This window comes from Mus caroli, unplaced genomic scaffold (assembly GCF_978045245.1).
Source record: "Mus caroli unplaced genomic scaffold, Mus_caroli_1 scaffold_5, whole genome shotgun sequence".
NCBI classification, from domain to species: Eukaryota; Metazoa; Chordata; class Mammalia; order Rodentia; family Muridae; genus Mus; species Mus caroli.
The window spans coordinates 25,850,476-25,858,241 of NW_028227260.1; the positions used below are offsets into that span (position 1 = coordinate 25,850,476).

The window sequence follows — 7,766 nt, forward strand, 5'->3', positions numbered from 1 at the left end:
TTTTATTTTATGAACAGGGATTTTTTTTTTTGCGGGGGGGGGGGGGGGGGAGGGGCGAGTCTCGAGACAGGGCTTCTCTGTCCTGGAACTCACTCTGTAGACCAGGCTGGCCTCAAACTCAGAAATCTGCCTGTCTCTGCCTCGCAAGTGCTGGGACTGCGTGAGCAATCACTGCCTGGCTGAAGAGGGATGTTTTCTTTGTATGTATGTATGTACCACATGATTGTAACTTCAGACTACAGTTACAGGTGGTAACTACCATGTGGGGGCTGGGGTTTGAACCTGACTGAGCCATCTCTTCCCCAGCTGCTACTACTACTCTTTTTTTTTTTTTAATATGGGCTCTGGGGCTTAAACCTCACTCTTTTTTAAGATTTATTTATTATTATACATAAGTACACCGTAGCTGTCTTCAGATGTGCCAGAAGAGGGCGTCAGATCGAATTACAGGATTATGGGTGGTTATGAGCCACCATGTGGTTGCTAGGATTTGAACTCGGGACCTTCAGATAAGCAGTCAGTGCTCTTATCCACTGAGCCATCTTGCCAGCCCTTAAACCTCACTCTTAAGGTTTGTATGGCGAATATATGTAGCTCCTTACTTAGCCATTCTCTCAGCCTCAGAGATAAGATTTTATTTCAAGAGTAATTAAAACTTCATGCTTCTTGGAAACTTGTTTGTATCATTTCATTATTGATTTTTGTGGTTCCAGGAATCAAACGCAGTCCCATTTACAAGTCAGGTAATTACTCTACCACTAAGCTGCATCCCCAGTCCTCCTTGCTCCCTTTTATGGTTAACAAACAAATGGTAATTGTGAGATGGCCATGGGTCACAGTACTTGTAGGTGGTCAGCATGTGAACATAGAATAAGTGATTGTTGAACAGAGGAAAGGAAGAAGAGAAGGCAGGCGCTGATATGGGAGTGGTAAGTTATAGATTATGGGTTGAATGGTTTACAGTTCCTGCACTTACTCAACTCTGAGTCCCCGTAGCAAAATCTGTCACATTTGTTTACTTTTTTTTAAAAGATTTATTTATTTATTATATGTATGTACACTGCAGCTGTCTTCAGACACTCCAGAAGAGGGCGCCAGATCTCGTTACGGATGGTTGTGAGCCACCATGTGGTTGCTGGGATTTGAACTCTGGACCTTCGGAGCAGTAAGGTCCAGTGGGTAAGAGCAGTCGGGTGCTCTTACCCACTGAGCCATCTCATCAGCCCCTGTTTACTTTTATATATACCTGAAGCTTCAGTGTGCTTACTCTCCTCATATATTTCCATACTTCCCTTCTGACACACACTCATTCAGTACCAATAATAAAATAAACACTCAATAAATGTTTTTTTTTTAAGTAAGGTGTTGATAAATGGAAGGTTGTTTTTCCCTCATCTCCATGAAGATGGCTGTGCTTGTGTTTATCAATGCTATTTTGATTTTAGTTAAGAAAAGATCCACCAGATGGCAACCTCATCTGCATATGAAGCATGATGTGATGCATAATCCTTGGTAACTCATTACTGGTCTCTTGAGGCAGTTATTCCCTGATCAGTGGTTGATTTCTATAGCAATCCTGGTAAATGGTTACCTGGAAGTCATGTGGGAGTGATTGTTGGACGGTGGAGGGCAGACCCAGCTAGTACATGTTCCTCAGCACAAAATACTAAACATATTTCTTACTAATTCTAAAAGCAAGAATACAGTTTCCTATATTGCCCTCTTAAGTAGATCTTTAACATGAAGGTAAAACGAACAAAATTCATTTCTCCTGGGTCTGGGGCTGCAGGGCTGCAAATAATATTACTACTTCATGGGTCAGCAGTTATTCTAGTTGCTTGCTGAACTTAATGGTATTCTGAAGGTTATCTGGCTCTCTGCTTAAAGAGCAAACTGTCTTCCTCATGTCTGAGCTTAACAGTATGTAGAGAACACTGCTAGGGGTGTTTAATGTGTCCCTTGTTTTCTGGTTTATAAACAACCTGCCCCCAGGTACTAATTAGGTCGAAGATATTGTATATATTTATCAGATACTGCTGTGCTTTTTCCACACAAATAAACTTGTGATCAAGGCAAAGGTTGCTGCACGGCTGCTTAAACATGAGCTGCATATTACTAAATGTTTACGCAATAGTAAATATTTCTGAAAAATTGAAAAATGGGTGTGCTGACATTTATTCCTCAGTAGCTAAAGTTTGAATGATATCTGTTATTTCAAGAATCTATTTCCAAAGACGAGAGTGATGGTAGATACCTGGAATCCTAGCACTTGGAAGGTGGAGACAAGAGAATTAGAAATTCAAGGTCCTGCTGGGCGGTGGTGGTGCACGCCTTTAATCCCAGCACTTGGGAGGCAGAGGCAGGCGGATTTCTGGGTTCAAGGCCAGCCTGGTCTACAGAGTGAGTTCCAGGACAGCCAGGGCTATACAGAGAAACCCTGTCTCGAAAAAAAAAAAAAAGGAAAACAAAAAAAAAAAAAAAGAAAAAGACCCAAGAAATTCAAGTTCCTACTCTGCTACATAGCAAGTTAGAGATCACCCTGCTATGTGAGACCCCATCTCAAGTCACAAGTTCAAGTAGACCACTGTATACATTTTCTAAACATTCATCTCACCAGAAAATAAATGAGTATGAAGAGCAGAAAATGAAATCAATGGAAGCCAAGTGTTATTCGTCATGAAAATAGATGATTGAGAGCTACCACATGCTCACTTCGGCAGCACATATACTAAAATTGGGATGATACAGAGAGCTACCAGGATAGGCCAGTGCATAAGGGAACTTGCTGCTAAGTCTGGGGCCTGTGTTTCATAAACTGACTTTATCAAATTGTCCTCTAAGCTCACATGCATACTGTGGTATGTTCATGCATGTAAGCAAGAACACAATGCACTCACATGCCTCTCCTCACATACACAGATAAATAAAATGTAAAGACAAGAAAAGAAAAAAGAAGGATGGCCCAAAAGACATTTGGATGATCAGGACCATCACTCCAACCACAGGCCAGAAGGGTCAAGTCTGGGAGACACAACCCCATCAAAAGAAGGAACTCTAGCTGAGCATGATAGCTCAGGCCTATAATACTAGCCCTCAGGAAGCAGAGGCAGGAAGGTCACAAGTATGAAGCCAGCCCAGTCTATATAGAAGGTTCATAAGGAGATCTTTCTTTCTTTCTTTCTTTCTTTCTTTCTTTCTTTCTTTCTTTCTTTCTTTCTTCCTTCCTTCCTTCCTTCCCTCCTTCCCTTCTTTCTTTCTTTCTTTCTTTCTTGTTTGTTTTTTTCTTTTTTCTTTTTTGGTTTTACGAGACAGGGATTCTCTGTGTAGCCCTGGCTGTCCTGGAACTCATTCTGTAGACCAGGCTGGCCTCAAACTCAGAAATTCGCCTGCCTCTGCCTCCCAAGTGCTGGGACTAAAGGCGTGCGCCACCACTGCCCGGCAGGAGATTCTTTCTTTCTTTCTTTTTTTTTTTTTAAAGATTTATTTATTTTATATATGTGAGTACACTGTTGCACCCTTCAGGCACACCAGAAGATGGCATCAGATCCCATTACAGATGGTTGTGAGCCACCATGTGGTTGCTGGGATTTGAACTCAGGACCCCTAGAAGAGCAGTCAGTACTCTTAAATCTCTCCATCCCCCAGGAGATTCTTTCTTAAAAACAAAAGAAAAAAAAATCCTTGGCCCTTGAAAGGTGAGGATTAGAAGTTCAATATGCGTGTTCAATATGCATGCCAAATACTCATGCAAGTTCAAGATCAGCTTGGCTAACTGGGTAATAATAAATAACAAATCAAATAACATAACCAATAAGCAGAGTAGTGAAATGGACACACAGTTCTCAAAAGAGAAAGTACAGCAGCCAATAAACCTGAGAAAAAGCCCAACCTCAGAAACCATCAGAAAAAATATCAAGTGCTAACTACATCTAGAGTCAAGTGATATGGATGAGCCCGTGAGGGCACATGTGGCATAGTAAACCTGATGACTAGACTTTACTCCCTAGAACATAAGGTGGAAAGAGAGAACTAACTCCTGAAGAGTTATCTTCTGACTTGCCCACACATGCTGTGGTACATAAACATCTGCATTCGCATACCCATTATACATACACAGTGTACTGGCTAGTTTTGTGTCAACTTGACACAGCTGGAGTTATCACAGAGAAAGGACCTTCAGTTGAGGAAATGCCTCCATGAGATCCAGCTGTAAGGCATTTTCTCAATTATAATCAAGGGGAAAGGCCCCTTGTGGGTGGGACCATCTCTGGGCTGGTAGTCTTGGTTCTATAAGAGAACAGGCTGAGCAAGCCAGGGGAAGCAAGCCAGTAAAGAACATCCCCCCATGGCCTCTGCATCAGCTCCTGCTTCCTGACCTGCTCGAGTTCTAGTCCTGACTTCCTTGGTGATGAACATCAGTATGGAAGTGTAAGCCAAATAAACCCTTTCCTTCCCAACTTGCCTCTTGTTCATGATGTTTGTGCAGGAATAGAAACCCTGACTAAGACAAGTTGGTACCAGCATAGTGGGATATTCCCGTGACAGCCTGATCATGTTTTGGGGAGGACTGTGGAAGGACTTTGGAACTTTGGGCCAGAAGACCCATTTGGTGTTAAGAGCTCTGTCCAATGTTGTGTGGGAGCTTGGGAGATAATGTTGAGAACAGTGCAGAAGATGGAGGCCTGGCTTGTGAAATTTCAGACGGAAGATTAAAGGCTTTTTTCAGGGCCATTGATAGTTTGCTTGTGAAGATTCTGTGGTTCTGGTTAGCTGGGGCTGAAGAATCAGCTGTGATTAACAAGATACCAGAACTACTAAAGCAAAAACTTTGCATTACTGGGACTATTGATGCTGGTTAGCTGGATCTAAGCAATTAGCGGTGATTAAGAAGAGACCAGCATCATTGAGGTGACATCTTCTGGGAAGTGTTTTCTGAAAGCACAGAGGCTGTGTTCCAGAGATAGCCAAGGTCGTACCTTGTGCTGTGCCTGGACTTGGTAATGTGTAAGAGTCACCCAGGTGGTACTGGTTTTGAAGGCATGAAGGGGTCACGCAGAGTAGCTGAGGCTCGGCACTGTGAGAGGCCATGGAAGGCCATTGGTGAAGGTACAGCCTCAGTTGCAATTGACGGCCCAGGACTGAAGGGGTCATGCAGTGTTTTGGAGATGCCAGTACCATGAGATGACCACCAAGAGCAGCAGCAGCAGTGGAGGACAGGCATCTGGAACCTAGAGGACAACGCGTGTGCTACAATGTACAGGGCTGGAGAAGTGACCCAAGCCCTTGGAGAAGCCCAGAAGATCGTGAGTTGGATCTCAGACATTGGAGAGTTGGAGACTGATTTTTGCTTTTGATTGCCCTGATATTTTTCCCTCTTGAAGGAAAAAAGTATTTTAGTGGAGCCCACAGTTAAGAGACTTTGAATTTTAAAAGACTTTGCATTTTAAAAGAGATGGATATTTTAAAGAGATTGAAATTTTAAGAATATGTAAAAACTGTGGGACGTTTAAAATTATTTAGATCTTGGGGATGAATAAGAATGTAAGGGTCAGGCTGGAGAGATGGCTCAGTGGGTAAGAGCACCAGACTGCTCTTCCGAAGGTCCGGAGTTCAAATCCCAGCAACCACATGGTGGCTCACAACCATCCGTAACGAGATCTGGCGCCCTCTTCTGGAGTGTCTGAAGACAGCTACAGTGTACTTACATGTAATAAAAAAAAAAAAAAAGAATGTAAGGGTCTAGGCTTACTAGTGATGTGTTTGTGTGTCAAGTTGACAAGGGGTTAATTGTACTGGCTAGTTTTGTGTCAACTTGACACAGCTGGAGTTATCACAGAGAAAGGAGCTTCAGTTGAGGAAATGCCTCCATGAGATCCAACTGTAAGGCATTTTCTCAATTAGTGATCAAGGGGGAAAGGCCCCTTGTGGGTGGGACCATCCCTGGGCTGGTAGTCTTGGTTCTTATAAGAGAGCAGGCTGAGGGGTGAGATGGTTCAGTGGTTAAGAGCACTGACTGCTCTTCCAAAGGTGCTGAGTTCAAGTCCCAGCAACCACATGGTGGCTCACAACCATCTGTAATGAGATCCTGACACCTTTTTCTGGTGTGTCTGAAGACAGCAACAGTGTACTTACATATAATAAATAAATAAAAATCCTTAAAAAAAAAAAAGAGAGAGAGCAGGCTGAGTAAGCCAGGGGAAGCAAGCCAGTAAAGAACATCCCTCCATGGCCTCTACATCAGCTGCTGCTTCCTGATCTGCTTGAGTTCCAGTTCTGACTTTCTTGGTGATGAACAGCAGTATGGAAGTGTAAGCCCAATAAACCCTTCCCTCCCCAACTTGCCTCTTGGTCACGATGTTTGTGCAGGAATAGAAACCCTGATTAAGACACACAGGATTGTAACAAAAGGGCTATGTAGGTATTTCATTTCACCTAAGTCAGAATGGCAGGCACTAAGAAAGCAAATAACAACAGATGCTGGGAGAGAAATGTCTGTATGGAAATCATTATGTAGGTTCCTCAAAAAATTGAAAATAAATTTGGTGTACAGGTATGTACACCATACCTGGGTATTTACTCAATGGATTCAAAGTCAGTATATTGCAAAGATACTGTCTTAGTCACTGTTCTATTGCTATGCTGAGATGCCAAGACCAAGGCAACTCTTTTTTTTTTTTTTTTTTTTTTTTGGTTTTTTGAGACAGGGTTTCTCTATATAGCCCTGGCTGTCCTGGGCTACTACTTTGTAGACCAGGCTGGCCTCGAACTCAGAAATCAGCCTGCCTCTGCCTCCTGAGTGCTGGGATTAAAGGCGAGCCACCATGCCCGGCTAACTTCTTTTTTTTTTAATTAAAACTTTATTGAAAAACCGACACCAAAATAGGAGATCATTGTTGTAGACTTTATAAAATCAAACAATAATTACATTGTCTTGGTAAAGTAACTGAAATTGATAAGGCTTTCTGTGAAAAACACAAATTCAGGAACTTCATAGCTCATTAGTGTTGCTTTCTTCTAAATGAACAGCCTTCTGTGAGCCTGGCTTTTCCTCCTGTGGGCTGGCACAACACAGTTGAACAACCCCCACAAAGAACCACGGTCTGTGCATGGCTGAAAACTGTAGTCATCTTGTAGCAACCTGGGCATTTCACATCCATGAAGTAAGAATTTGGGCTCTGAACCAGCCGTTTCTTCTTATGTTTTTTCTTCTCCTCTTCCAAGGAAGGATGTAATAGATCTCTAACCAGCGGCATGGTGACGGCTCCGCAAGCGCGGCCGCTCCAGGTCGCTGAGGCGAGCTGCTCGCTTTCGAGCCGCCCCTCAGCAACTTGGCTAACTTTTTTTTTTTTTTTTTTGGTTTTTCGAGACAGGGTTTCTCTTTATAGCTCTGGCTGTCCTGGAGCTCACTTTGTAGACCAGGCTGGCCTCGAACTCAGAAATCCGCCTGCCTCTCCCTCCCGAGTGCTGGGATTAAAGGCGTGCGCCACCACGCCCAGCTAACTTTTTTTTTTTAAAGATGTATTTATTTACTATACTGTACACAGTAGCTGTCTTCAGACACACCAGAAGAGGGCATCAGATCTCATTACAGAATCGTTGTGAGCCACCATGTGGGTGCTGGGATTTGAACTCGGGACCTCTGGAAAAGCAGTCAGGGCTCTTAATCACTGAGCATCTCTCCAGCCCCATGGAATTTTATTTAACAATAAAGAAGAATGAAATCATGTCCATTGCAATATGAATGAAAAAAAAAAAAAAACAAAACA

At 42.9% G+C, this 7,766-nt stretch overlaps 1 pseudogene; it reads right to left on the reverse strand.

Moving 5' to 3' along the window:
- Window positions 1–6,887: 6,887 nt before the first annotated feature.
- On the reverse strand, window positions 6,888–7,307 carry LOC147004512 (small ribosomal subunit protein eS27-like pseudogene; annotated as a pseudogene).
- Window positions 7,308–7,766: the final 459 nt, after the last annotated feature.